A 15,266-nucleotide genomic window follows, 5' to 3' on the forward strand; every position below is an offset into this window, starting at 1 on the left:
CAAGTTAAAACGGTGAACACGATATACACTACCCATATCCCCAAAAGGGAGCGCAAGCGCACGGTCATGGACGTCTACACGATGGAGCCAGTCGCCCCAAAGTTCAACCCATGGTCGTCCTGCCCGATCACCTTCGATCGCAGGGACCATCCGACTAGTATCTGTCATGGTAGTTCAGCCGCACTGGTCCTCGGCCCAATCATTGATGGATTCCATCTTACGCGAGTCCTCGTGGACGGTGGCAGCAGCCTAAACCTGCTCTATCAGGATACAGTGCGCAAAATGGGTATTGATCCCTCATGGATCAAGCCCGCAAAAACCACCTTTAAAGGTGTCATACCAGGTGTGGAGGCCCTCTGTACGGGCTCAATCACAGTAGAGGTGGTCTTCGGATCCCCGGACAACTTCCGAAGCGAAGATTTGATCTTTGATATCGTCCCCTTCTGCAATGGCTATCACGCACTGCTGGGAGGAACCGCATTCGCTTGATTCAATACGGTGACACACTACACTTATCTCAATCTCAAGATGCCTAGACCACGTGGTGTCATAACAGTCAATGGAAACACGGAACGCTCCCTCCGTACCGAGGAGCACACCACCGCCCTCACAGCAGAGGCACAGAGCAGCCTTTTCAGGCAGAACCTTAATTCGGCGGCCAAGCTCCCAGACACTGTTAAACGAGTCCGAACTACTCTACAGCAGGATAGTCCAGCTCTTCCAAAGATTGACTAGCAATTTAGCCTCCGTCCCAGTCCCGACCAAATGACGGCATTCGTACAGCGCGTACATAACTACGCACTCAAAATACCATGGGCATAGACGGAGGCGCAGCTAGATTGTGGTCCATAATACGGCTCAACCTCTCCTGGACCCACATACTTTCACTTTTTCTTTTTCTTTTCAGGTTTTTTTCCAGGCCTTTCCTGGTGGCCTGATTGTCGGACCTATCAAGGGACGGATACACCAAGACGGCAAGAAGCATTGACGTATAAGGGAATTTCTAGGTGGTCTCTTTAAACGATCGTTATGCCTATTTTAAGGACCCACACGCAGCTCTCCCTTGGTCGGGGCATGTTAAATAGTCATGTTGCTTATCGCGCTACTTGTACAAAATACGCTTCGACGTATTAATCAAACTACAATGGAAAATGGTTTGCGGCCCAATTTCTGCGGCATTAGCCTATTGCTTCATTTTTCTTTTTCTTGATATTCTTATCAATTGCACCCGTACACTCTAGTATGCCTTAAATCCGCCAGGGGCTTCATTACGCCCCATAATACGGCAACAAAGTCCGAACACTTTTTTACAGTATAATTCGGCACCCCGAACTTGAGCATTATATGCATCGGCTCCGAATCATGTCTTTGGTCAATAGTTGGGTTGCCCGGCTCCTGTGCTTACTACCTTACGTTCCGCTATATCGGCTAGGGTAGTAAAGAGAGAACTATTGCGATTGTGTCCTGGTTCATCCGGATGAGCATCTCAGTAGAGAAAGCTGAAAACTGGCTGTCATGATGCGGCATGATCCTGTCAACTATTCGACAGGTTACAAATCTTTTGCGATTTTTTCCGCATTATGTGATGAATCGATTTTTATCCGATCAGGTGATTACAGCACCCCAAGTTCGGACTTACGAATACTAGGGGTTGCGCCTAAATTTTTATTGTCAAACTCCTATGGCTAAGTGAGGGTGATAAAGCCACATAGTCCGATTGCCTGGTTCATTGTGCTAAACCCCTCCTTTAAGGACCAAACTTTGGGATAAAGAGTGTTTAGATTCATCCTGAACACCCCCGTACTACCTACGTGGGGGCGGAAGCCGACGACTGGCCAACTCTCAGATTTAACAAAACGGTCGCACAGGAGGTAAAATTTTAAATAACAGGCATTATATTACATAATGACCCTGTTTCATAATACAGGAAGGGACAATATGAATGACTTCATTCAAATATAACGTCTTTTGAACACTTCCCCGCCACAATGCGGGATCCTGCCAAGACATTATCAAAATACAGCTCGGGCATGTGGTGCTCCTTGCCCACGGGCGGTCCCTCGGTCACAAGCTTCATAGCGTCCATCTTCACCCACTGCATCTTGACTCAGGCGAAGGCCATTCGCGTGCCTTCGATGCAAACCGACCGCTTGATGGCATCAAGCCGAGGGCAGGCATTGACCAGCCGCTTCACGATCCTGAAGTAGCTGTTGGGTATGGTTTCGGCGGGCCATAGCCGGATTATTAAATCCTTCATGGCTAGTTCGGCCACCCTATGAAGTTCGACCAGCTGTTTTAGCTGATAGCTAAAGGGCACTCGATGTTCTGGTGCAAGGTATTGCAACCAAAACAGCTTCTCCATGGAGCTCCCCTCTACGGCTCGAAAGAACTCCGCAGCGTCTAAAACACTACGCTGTAGATCTGCAAACGTCCCTGGAGAACACCAAATCCGGGTCAGTAAGAGAAACCTTTTCTTCACATATTTGCTCTACATAATAAAGGCCTTACCCGCCGCAATTTTTCTGGCCTCCTGGACTTCCTGGAGGGCGCCCTGAGCTTCAACCCGGGCATCGTGTGTGCTTTGGCAGGCCTTGGGAAGTTCGGACTCTTGATCCGCAAGGTTGCGCTCCAAGGACTCGCATTTCTTCATGGCGTCCTGGAGCTCCTGTTGGACCTCACTGACCCTGGCCACATGCTTTTCACGGGCGGCTTGTTTCTTGGCCGCTCTTTCCTCGGCCTTGTACAGCGCCTTCTTGAGGGTCTCCACCTCGGTCGCCACTCCTAATAAATAAAATGGCACCTTAGTCACCACAAATCATTCATCCTTCCTGAATATAGACAAGGTTATTGCATACCTTGATTGTCTTCCAGCTGTTTCTTCACTCGGCCGAGCTCTTCCTCAGTTCGCTCCAGACTCTGCTTTAGTCCGGAGACCTCAGCAGCATGAGAGGTCGCAGCCAGCAACGATGCCTGCTTATTCACATAGACATGTCAGGCTAGTCTCCTATGAAAATTATTTGATCCTCTGTTCTGCTTTTCTTTCTGAACACCGGACAGAGTCTCAGGGGCTACTGTCTATACTATGCCATTCTTTTTATATAATTGTGTCGCTCACCTCAAAACCTGTTAGAAGGCTAGTACAGGCGTTGGTCAGTCCTCTCTTAACGGACTGCACTCTCTCAACCATCATACCCATAAGGATACGGTGTTCCTCAACAATGGAGGCGCCTCGTAGCGCTTCCAGTAAATTATTCGGTACCTATGGATGGACAGAGGTCACCGGTGGAATAGGCGCACCTCCTTCTTTCAAAAGAGGCTGCTTGCCTGATTCTGGAGCCGTATAGGTCTCCGGAATTGTATTCGGCTGGTGGCCGAGTTGGATATGGCCCCCATCGTTAGTATCCATGGGGATTTTCTCCCCCATGTGTCCGGCGGCTGAGGTTTCACCCTCCGGCGTCACCCTGACGGCCTCCTAAGTCTCTCCCTGGCCTAGGATCCTTCGGGACAATGCCTCGGTGCCATCCATGGCCTTGGGAGAGGAGGCCACTGGAAGGGACCTGCTGTCCATCGCCTCCGGGTATAGCGAATCTCCCGAAGATGAGGACCGCTCAAGGTCGGACCGAGCCGGACTGCAAATGCATGATTCAACATGTTAAGACTATGAAGTAGAGAGGCCGGATATATGAATGTGTCCGAGTTTTTGAGTACTCACGATTTGGCCAGGGGCTTGTCTTGTGAGCGCCGCTCTGGGCTGCTGTCGACGTCCCACACGGACTTATCCATGAGGGAACCCTTCCCCTATTGGACGCCTCTGCCTCCAGATTTGTTGAGGCTGCCCTCTTCTTCCTTCCCCCCACAGGGGAAGAGTTGCTTTCCTCCTCCTCTTCGTCCTCGGCGGCAGAGGAGTGAGTCTTAGTGTCTTCAGATGTCATGTCTGAAGCACCCTTGTGGTGGAGGCCACCTCTGGTCCCCTTGGCCTTCTTCTTGGCCTTCTTCTCCGATGCTTGATAGGGCACCGGAACCAGCATCTTCGTCAGAAGTGGAATTGCTGGGTCTTCGGGCAGCGGAGCCAGATAGTGAATCTGCTCCGCCTTCTTTGTCAAGCCCTGAGAGAATCAGTAGGGATGCTTAGGCGTCTTCCTCGACTATGTAAGTAAAGGACACACCTTGAAAACATGAAAAAACTTACCGGGCTAGCGGGATGGGCCAAGTTGTGCCCATGGTCCTCGGTTGTATCCGACCACGTCACGCTAAACTTGAAAAGCACTTTCCAGATGTCTTCATGCATAGTGCCGAAGAACTGCTGCAAGGTCTGGTTCTTGGCCGGATCGTACTCCCACAAATGGCAAGTCCGGCTTTGGCACGGAAGGATCCAGTGAACAAGCATCACCTGGATCACATTGACAAGCTTGATATTCTTGTCTATCATGCTCCTAATGCGCGTCTGAAGCGCTGTCAGCTCGTCCGGCGAAGACCAGTCCAGTCCCTTCTCTGTCCAGGAGGTGAGACACATCGGGGCTCCAGACCGAAATTCGGGAGCCACGGCCCAGGTGGTGTCGCGCGGCTCTGTGACGTAGAACCACTTCTAGTGCCACCCTTTGACGTCTCCATGAAGGAACCTACGGGCCATGTGACGTTGGGCATTTTGCTCACCATGGCGCCTCCGCACTCCGTTTGTTGGCCACTCACCACCATCGGCTTCACATTGAAGATCTTTAACCATAATCCGGAGTGGGGTGGGATGTGGAGGAAGGCCTTGCACACGACAATGAATGCCGAGATGTTGAGGAAAGAATTTGGGGCTAGATCATGGAAATCTAGCCCGTAGTAGAACATGAGTCCGCGGACGAACGGGTGGAGAGGGAATCTCAGCCCGTGGACGAAGTGGGGATGAACACCACCCTCTCCTGGGGCTCCGGGGTGGGGACGATCTGCCCCTTGGCCGGAAGCCGATGGGCGATTTCCTTGGCCAAATACCCAGCCTCCCGGAGCTTGGTAATGTCCTTCTCCTTGATGGAGGAGGCCATCCACTTGCCCTGCGCTCTGGATCTGGACATGGTTGGAGTTCTCCCTTGGGGCAGAAAAGATGAGAACTTGGGTGCTGGAGCTCGAGAATGGGGGAGGCAGAGAGAGAGAATGCGTGGGTGAAAAGGGGTGAATCCTTATCTCTTTATAAACGCATTGAATATCAAGCGCCTCCCCACTCGCCTTAAAACCTGCCTATTCCCCAAAGGTCGTGCAGACGGCACGGTTGGGTTACCCATGCCCGTATTGATTAGAATCCCGCAATAAGGGGACACGATCTCTACTTTTACAAGACGTGCCAATGAAACCGCATCTTGAAATATGGAGCGGCAGGCTAAAAAACAGTTTGAAATAATGGCCGGCGACGATGTGATGTCACTATACAAAAAGTTGTCAGCAGATTGAACTCGTGAAATATTATACTCTCTATGGTTGTGTGTGGTACTTGTTTTGCAGAGTCGGACACGTTTTCTGTGTTCGAAGGATGCTTTGGAGTATTCGGAGGAGGAACCCGCCTTGCAATGCCGAAGACAATCTGCGCGCCGGACACCTCATCATTGAAGCCTGGTTGAGGGGCTACTGAGGGAGTCCTGGATTAAGGGTTTCTCGGGCGTCCGGCCTATTGGCATGGGCCAGACTGATGGGCTATGAAGATACAAGACCAAAGACGCTCACCTGTGTCTGGTTGGGACTCTCCTTGGCGTGGAAGGCAAGCTTGGCGCCCGGATATGAAGATTCCTTTCTCTGTAACCGACTTTGTACAAACCTAGTTCTCTCTGGTGTCTATAAACTGGAGGGCTTAGTCCGTAGAGGCAATCATAATCATACATGGTAGACTTCTAGGGTTTTAGCCATTATGATGTCGTGGTAGATCAACTCTTGTAATACTCATATTCATCAAGATCAATCAAGCAGGAAGTAGGGTATTACCTCCATAGAGAGGGCCCGAACTTGGGTAAACATCGTGTCCCCCGCTTCCTGTCACCATCAACCTTAGACGCACAGTTCGGGACCCCCTACCCGAGATCCGTCGGTTTTGACACCGACAGTGCCAAAACACCCTCTCCACCAGCCACGAAAACTCAACCTCCTCCATCCTCCACCCCATCACGCCCAAACCACCGCCTCCCTCCTCCATCACACCGGAGCCGGTACCACGACGTCATTGTCAACTGCAACCGCAACACCCTCAAGGACTTATCAACTGAAGCCGAGGCAGAGCTGCCTCCATGACACCGACGCCGATGCCCATCGTACCCAAGCCACTTCGACCACGCCCTCCTATGCCTCACCGCTGCCGCTCCACTGTCGCAACCGTCCGCCGCACTAGAGTTTTTCCCTCTATGCCGTTGTTTGCCGCCTTAGATCAGCTACCCTGCCGCCAACAGATGGCCACCGCACCACACTCAAAAACTTCGCCATGGGGTCGCCCAAGGCTCCACCGTCCTCAATAACATCTTGTTTCCAATGAACCACAAGAAGATCGTTGGAAAAATAGAAGGAGGACACAGCACTGCCAGCAGAAAGAGGTACTCTTCTTCCCTTATTCAGGCAAATCTTACGTCTCTGCTCAAACCGTATTCATCCCACGAAAGAAACTAGTTGACCGCTTATTTCTACACCTTCTTCGTGCTACTAAATGCACAAGGTTTCCCCCCATTTACAATTTCACCTTAGCTAGAGGTCAGTCTCCCACCTGGATTTCAATTCAATGTCAGTTGATTCACAATTAAAAAAGCAGCACCCGTTTAGGAGCGCGGAGCACCTAGTCCACTTATTCGCCGGGGAAGTGGTGCATCAATGTCTATCTTAGGGGTGTGGGGCGCAGGAGCTACTTGCGCCTGATCTAGAGGGTCGGTGGGGCTTAAAGGGATGGCCGAGGGGCGATGACAAGCACAACAGTGCAGTGACGTCGAGGGGAGGGTGGATGCAGGGGACTGGGCCGATGGTGGCTGGCGTTTCGAGGAAGATCGTCAACGGTGACTGGCTGGAGGTAGATGGAGGCCATCTTCCCGTTCTTTGTACATTGAACGCTGCACAAAATGGACTGAGCTATTTGTTTTTAGTCGACTGTTATTTTCATAGGACCACATCTTGTGGTGTGTTGGAGGAGTACCTACATTTCCCAGCCATCCCTGTGGTCATATTTCAAAATCCTAGAATCTAATTTCATGTGCCACGCATGTTGTAGAGCTATCATATGTCTCCCGTCATTTATTTCTCACCCACCTGCTATTTGCTACTTTTATAGTGTACTACTTGTGCACACACTTCACCCATAGTCACACTATTGTTTTTTTATGCATGGGTATTTCTGACTCTCAAGCACTATTGATAAATACACAAAAGGAAAGACAGAAGTCACTCCAGTCTATTTCGAGGATAAGCAGAAAGCATTTGAATGCTCTAAAGGGTGCAATCTCAGCAGATGGAGACACTAAACATAGCTCTGCAGTTGATGATCTCAATTGCCACACACAACCATCCCAGGTGCTAGCTTTAACTTCGCGCTGTCAAATGGGGTTGCATGTTGCATATGGTGTCTAGCTTGTGTATTGCTTCCAATTTTGTTAAATTGCATCTGCTTTAACGCACATTATACCTTTCATAATGACTTGCCTTCCTGTTTTTGATACATACTACATTTGTCTATTAACCATGTTGTTACATCAAACTAACGATCTTGTGTATCATTCATCAATCACTTATGACAAGATAGTCATGCTATTGGGTTACTGTGAGACGCGCTACTCTTTTAAAAAGTGAAGTGTCATCCTCCCCACATGATTCTCAAGAAATAGCAAGGCTAGATGAAGAAAGTCAATGTAGCTCTATAGTTGATGATCGCAACTCCCCTATACCACCATTGCAGGTGCTTGCTATTACTTGGCAATGTGATATGTGGTTGCATGTTGCATATGGTGTCTACCTTGTATTGCTTCTAATTATAGTAAATTGCATTTGCTTAGTTAACACAGTATACCTGTGAATATGACATGCCTTCCTATTTTTGGTACATACTACGTATTTCTATTAACCATGTACTTACATCAAACTACTTTTCTTGTGTATCCCGCATCAATCACTTCTAATGAGACACCTCCAAATTGACAGTGTAATATTGGTTGCATCTTGCATATCATTTCAAGCATGTACTACCTCTAATTTGTTGAAATGCTACTTGTGATGAGAGACTTTTAACTTGGTAGACTGATCTTGGTTGGATCTTTCATATGATGTCTATCTTGCATTGCTTCTAATTTGTTGAAATGCCTTCTACTTAACGTTTTTCGTACATATTCCATCTTCCTACAATGTGGTTGCCTTACATAAAAGTAGTATTCATCAGTATCATGCATCAATGAATTTGGAAGAGAAACTTTTGTTCCTTTTTCTTGTGGGTTTGACTTGACAAGGCAAAATCTAAAAAGATGAATGCATGGGATGATGATGGGCCTCTAGAGCAACCGAAACAGATGATCCCTGCAGATTCTCCTACTACTCCTACCGGAGTGCAAGTTCCAAATCTGATCTCCCCTATAACCCTAGGTGCTTGCTCTAACATGGCAGTGTGATATCTTATTGCATGTTGCATATGGTGCCTAGCTTGTATTGCTTTGAATTTGTTAAATTGCATATCCTTAGCTTACACATTATACAAGCACTACAAGAATCAGGAACTTTGCCGTCAACCATGGCTGACGGCAAAGGCATGCATGGCGGACAGCAAAGTGCAGTCAGCCAGCGGAAGGCAAAGTGCCGTCAGCCAGCAGACGGCAACACGTCTGGCTGAACAGGCTACGGCAAAGGCTTCTTTGTCGTCTGCTGGCTGACAGCAAAGATGCAAAGGTCTTTGTCGTACACCAGCCGACGGCAAAGAGTCTGGACGGCACACGTGTCAGCTTAGGTCCGTTAAGGGGTTAACGGCGTGCTTTGCCATCCACTGGCGGATGGCAAAGACCTTTGCATATTTGTCGTCTGCCAGCGGACGACAAAGAACATTGATTGTTTGACATCTGCCAGCGGACGACATACATGCCACATGGCAGCACTTGGGGGCTGGCCTATTTGGTAGCTTTGCCATCAGCCAGCTGACGGCAAATATTCAACATTCTTTACCGTCCGCTAGCAGACGACAAAGCATCCAAATAGCCAGCCTATTGCCCAGGTTGCATAGGTAGCTGACACATGGCATGTTGGTCGTCTGCTGGCTAATGGCAAAACTCTTTGTCGTGTGCCAGCAGATGGCAAAGAGTCTATATAGCCCCTGTTTTTTCTGTTTTTTTCTTGAATTCATTCAATTTGACAGAATTTCACATATATATACATACATATGAAAATACTTTCGACAAGCATACCAACACATATACATACCAAATCATATCATTGCCATATGGATATGATCATCCAACACATATACATAGAAAATGGTTTCATCCAACACATATACATAGCCAACATATCGAACAACAAGCATACAATGGTTTCATCCATACATACATATATAGGTAGCAAGTTTGACATTGTTCATCCTACAAAATCAAAACAAGAAGGAAGCGTAAAGAGAAGAGTAGAATCCATCAATGCAAGCTTCCTCATCTAAAGCAAATCTGCAAATTGGGAAAGAAGCAAGTTAGAGAAAGAAGAAGAAGAAGAAGACTAGCTAGAAAAAGAAGAAGAAGAAGAAGAAGAAGAGGAAGAAAAGGAAGAAGAAGAAGAAGATTTTTTTTCTTCTCTTTCTTTTTCTCCTCTCCTCTTTTTTGTCTTCTTCTTCTTCTTCTAACTAAGGTAGGTAAAAATGCCATTTTATTGCTAAGCTAGGTAAAAATGCTAACTGTAGGTCATTTTAGAGCTAAGCTAGGTAAATAGGTCATTTTGGAGCTTACTAAGGTTATTATGTCATTTTTGAGGAAAGTAAGGTAAGTATATATTATTTTGAAGGTAACAAAGATTATCATGACATTTTTGAGGAAAGAAAGCTAAGTATAGCTCATTTTTTGTCTAACTTAGGTAGTTATGCCATTTAGGAGGAAAGTAAGTTAAGTATGCATTTGTTAAGCAATACACTAGAGAAAACATACCATCATCACAACAAATGCAATGAAGATCGCAACTAAGGTAACAATAGATCCAATGGCATAATGATACCAAGCCTCATTATCAATGGCATATTTTCTAATCTTCTTAATCTTCAAGCGCAATGCATCCATCTTCAAGCGCATTGCATTCATCTTCATCTTGTGATCATCGACCACATCGGCAACATACAACTCCAAGTTCATCTTCTCTTCTTCAATTCTTTTAATTTTTTCTTTCAAATACTCATTTTATTTTTCAACTAAATTTAACTTCTCGACATGAGGGTCGGTTGCATCCGGTTCACATACCTATTAGATTAAAATATCTCTATGTCAACTTGATGGCCATAAATGTCATAAATGCGAAATGCGACAAATAGTTATCAAAGAGGATTTACCACATCTGAATCATAAAGCAGGCGAGGACCGACGGGGACGGATATCAAGACCATGGCACTATGTATAAAAAACAATCATACAAAGTAAGAAAATTATACAAGTAACTATATAAATCATACAATCATACAAGTAACTATATAAATCAAGTACAACATAAAAAAATTAATACCTAGTAATAATCTGGTTCAATAAATGCTTTGGGAACAATAAATGCATCATCATGATCACTATCAGTAATGACATGCTCATCATCATCATTAATAAATGCATCATCATGTGGAAGGCCACCTCTACGTAATCTGTCAAGCATTCACAGGTCATTCGCACTAGTAACCTCTTCTAGTTAAGGCTATTCTTGTTCTAGCTAAGGGGTGAAGTTGGGTTCACTGTCGCTGTCTACTTCAATGTTCTGGGGTGAAGTAGAGCGGTTCTTGAAACATTTTTTTGGAAAGACGTGTTTCTTGGAAGAATTCTCCTTCATATGTGCCTGGGTTAATGTGAGGTTCATAATCATCTTCATTGGGGGGAGGTGGTCTAACACGTGGCGGCACTTCATAAACGACATCCCAACCTTTGAGATTAGGATCACTTTGATAAGCCCGCGGTAGATAGAAAACTTGGGTTTCCCATTGAGCCATAATATGGACATCGGGAACATCCAAATGGGTGCTTTGATTGGTTTCCACTAGCCCTATATGTTCATGAGTCCTTCTAGTCTCCTTCGGCTGGAACCAATAACATTTGAATACTATGATGTTTGGTGGGTTTGCACCATAGAATTGAAGTTCATAAATTGCTTCAACTCTTCCATAATACTCGGTATCTCCTTCGCCAATAGTAGAGACACAACAATTTGTAGACTTTCGCTCGGCCAAGATAGCTCTTTGCCATAGGTACGACAGCGATACACCTTGATGTCGTATTTTTCAAATGAACGGACGTTATAGTCAAAACCATTAGCGACTTGTCTCAATTCAGCGTCCATAAGCTCTGAATTAGCCTACAAGTTTAATACGAAAGGGATTGTCGCATTAGCCACAAATTATACGAAGAAATGAAATGGTCTAATGGTAATTACCGTTTTGTTTGAACTAGGAGATGAAACCGGGATAGCAACCTACATGCTTTGCCAGAAGCCCATACTCTTCGACGGAATCCTTTTGGATCACCGCTCCATACGAGAATTTGGCGACGTATTGATTGTACCAAATTTATCTGGGAATAAGAGCAGTTCAAAGGAATTAGAAGTTGCAAAACAATGTACCGAGAACTTACTCGATGTACGGCCGCACTTCTGTTAGGTTGTTGAAGATATACAACAAAATGGTCTGCCATTCTTCGAAATCCAACGTTAAGGAATTAGAAGCACCGACTGGTGCTAGATCCCCTTTGAATAGGCTGAGGTTGGATCGACCCTTTTTAGGGTCGCCGGCATTGTACCGAGGCTTCGGATTGTGCTAATGACGATTTTTGGCTTCGTAATGTGTTGTCACGAAGTTTGTCGCCTCCTCAGTAATGAATGCCTCAGCCATCGATGCTTCAATTCTATGTTTATTTTTACATTTTGCTCGAAGCATCTTCTGCATCCTCTTAGTTGTGTAGCATCGACGATTCTGCAGAGCCCCCCCCCCCAATCTTGCCTCGGCTGGGAGATGCAAAATCAAGTGCTGCATTGGATTAAAGAAGCCCGGCGGAAATATCTTATCTCACTTGTAGATCAACTCCGGCGCCAACTCTTCCATTTCTTCTACTAGGTCAGGCGATAGTTCTTTAGCATAAAGAACACGGAAGAAATAGCTCAGCTTTGCCAGTACTAGCCATTCATCCCCAGGGATGAATCCACGCAACATCACCGGCCTTACCCCTCAATCCATATGTGCCAATCATGACTCTTGAGACCAAATATCTTCAATTTTTCAAGACTCGCTCCCCTCTTTAGATTCGCTGCATACCCATCGGGGTACATCAACTTTATTTTCACCCACGAGATAATTTCCCTCATACCTGGCCTTCCAAGATTGAACCATGCCTTTGGCTTTGTCCAGTTCTTCTTTCCTTTTGGTGGTTGCATGTTTTCTAACGGTCTATGACATAGCGCCTCCTGATCGACTCTTACCTTAGGATTATCCTTTGACTTCCCATCTATGCCAAACACTGTACCAAAAAGTGCATCGGCGATATTCTTCTTAGTGTGCATCACGTCAATGTTGTGTGGGCAAAGGAGGTATTTCAAGTAAGGCAGATCCCACAAGCATGTCTTGTGAGTCCAGGTGTGTTGCGAATTATACCCTTAAAAAACCCTGGACACTTTGGATCTGGCCCGAGAGCATTTAACTGATCCAGGATCTCTTGGCCTGTCAACGGAGGTTGTCGGGGATATACCCCACAGTATGATCCGGTCGGAAGTATGACCCGCCCGGAGCTTGGCGAGCCACTGTTCACCCGATCGAGTCTGGCAACTCACCGGTGACTCGGCGGGCGGGTTAGACGAATGAAAAAGCCCAAGGCCCATAAGGTGACTCGTGAGAAGACTGGCTCAAGGTACGGTGTCCGGTGGGCCGGCTTAAGAGGAAAGACATAAGGGATATTTCCCAACAAGGGAAGCAAGACTAGGATTCCACTTGTAATAGAATAGTCCTAGTACTACTAGGACTAGTCATGTAACCCACCCCTTCAACTTATATAAGGAGGGGCAGGGCACCCCAAGAGGGACAAGTTTTTCACAAGTTGAGACAGACAAATCAATAGCTCTTGAGATAGAGGTAGTGAAAGAGCACCCTTGTAATCGTGAGCATCATCATCATCATCAATATCAATGAAGCGGGATGTAGGCTTTTACCTCCACCGTTAGGGGCCGAACCTGGGTAAAAAACCGCGTCTCTTGTCCCACTCAACCCCTCTCAAGGTACCACATAGATGCGTTGGACTCACGACTAAGTCCTCACACTAAGGACATTTGCCGTGACAAATCCATGACAGTTGGCGCCCACCGTGGGGCCTGCGCACGGTGGTGTTGAGTTCTTGAAGGGATATCTCCTAGGGACAGGGTTTTGAATTTCGGCCAAAAAAAATGGATTTCGGCCGAATTTCGGCCATCTCGGCCTAGGGCGAAATCTATCTTCCGCCAAAATTGGTCAAATTTGAGAAATTTTGGTCAGATTTTAATCAAATTTCAGTCAAAATTTGGTCAAATTTCGGCCGAAATTTTTAAAAACGACCGAAATTCGGCCATCTCGGCCTAGGGCGAGAAAAATCACAAACCGAAAATCAAAACGCTGCCTAGGGATCAAGAAGTTCACAAATTTTTTCCGGATGAAGAATAGCCAGGTTGAAAGGATCTACATCAGCTTGAAGTTCATCAGTTCAAATTTACAATCTGAGAGATTTAAAGTTTGAGAGGAATTAGGGTTACGCGGAGGATTAGACGGCGAGTCGCGGTTATCACTCGGATTCGCTATGATGATTTTTGGTCAAGGCTGCCTCCATCGTCGTAAGCGGCTTAAGTTTTTTTCCAAATTCCATGCCAGCTCGTCATCGGAACATCAATGGACGGCCATGTTTCTTCTTTAGAAAAATACCATGGTGAGGAGAATCCCTGCGAAGCACCGTATTAGATTCCAACTTGAGGCAGACTCGGACTCGCCGGTCGCGCCTCCGACTCCGAGCTGCCGCGACTATGCTCCGCTTCGACGATGGCCAAGTCACCGCCTTCACCTCCAGCTCCGAGCTGCTGTTGAGCTGCCGCGCCCCGCGGACCTGCCAGCCTTCGCGCTCTTCTCCACAAATTGGATTGAGTCACCAATGGATCTACCTGCGCCTCTATTGCCGGCCGCACTTCTTCAAAGTCGTCGTCGCCGCTACAACATATTTCTTCGAGATGGCCCCGTGTGGTCGTGATTCCTCAAGCCTCTGACCCGGACGCAACTCACCAACCTGCTATGCTGGGTCGTCCCGTTTTCAATGTCGAGCTCCACTGGTCACCGCACCTCGAGCTGTCGTCCATTTGCGAGTCGCCTCCATGCGTCCGAGCCGCCCCGGTTTTCATGCTCCTCCTGCCGACTCGCCGGCATTGCCGCGGGTCGCCGTCTTTCGCCCTGCGGTGTTGTGGGTCCTCAGCTACAGCTACGCCTTTGAGCTACCGCAGCCACGATCTGGCTTGCTCCGGCCGACGCCGGCTCACTGATGCCGCTCCAGTTTGCTACTCCTGTGCTAGTTCACCTCTGCAAGCCTCGCTTTTGAGCCGTCCACCGGCAAGGGCGAGCTGCAGCTTCAGCATTTATTTTTAAGATGTCAACACCTTCCACTCCAATGTCAAGGTCAAAAGCACCAGTCCATCATACTGTCAAAGAGAGATGCAGGCAATAGAATGAATCAAACACTGGGTAACGCAGGAAGGAGACTAGTTTCCCTGAGTGCTTGCATTCACGGGAGAACCTGAGCACCTCCTTCTGCTTGAAACCTCGCCTTGGCTCTGCCTTGAGACGCCGCAACCTTGCCACAAGCCGGGCCTGCTTCAAGTTGCTAACCAGTAGGCCCCCGTCCTTCATTCCCGGTCGCCTCCGTAGCCGCCGCCGCCTTGTGGCTGAGCGCTTAGTTGTTTCTTGTCTGGGCGCATGATTTTTTCCATCTGAATATGGTTCAAGAGAAGATTCGTTCCCTGCAGCTTAAAGCTAGTCCAAGACCGTTCTATGTGGTCCTGCTGTAATTTTTTTGCATCCAAACAGGATTGGGGATAAGGCAAGACTATTAAAGGATGGATGTATC

Source organism: Triticum dicoccoides, chromosome 4B (assembly GCF_002162155.2).
Source record: "Triticum dicoccoides isolate Atlit2015 ecotype Zavitan chromosome 4B, WEW_v2.0, whole genome shotgun sequence".
In the NCBI taxonomy this organism is placed as follows: domain Eukaryota; kingdom Viridiplantae; phylum Streptophyta; class Magnoliopsida; order Poales; family Poaceae; genus Triticum; species Triticum dicoccoides.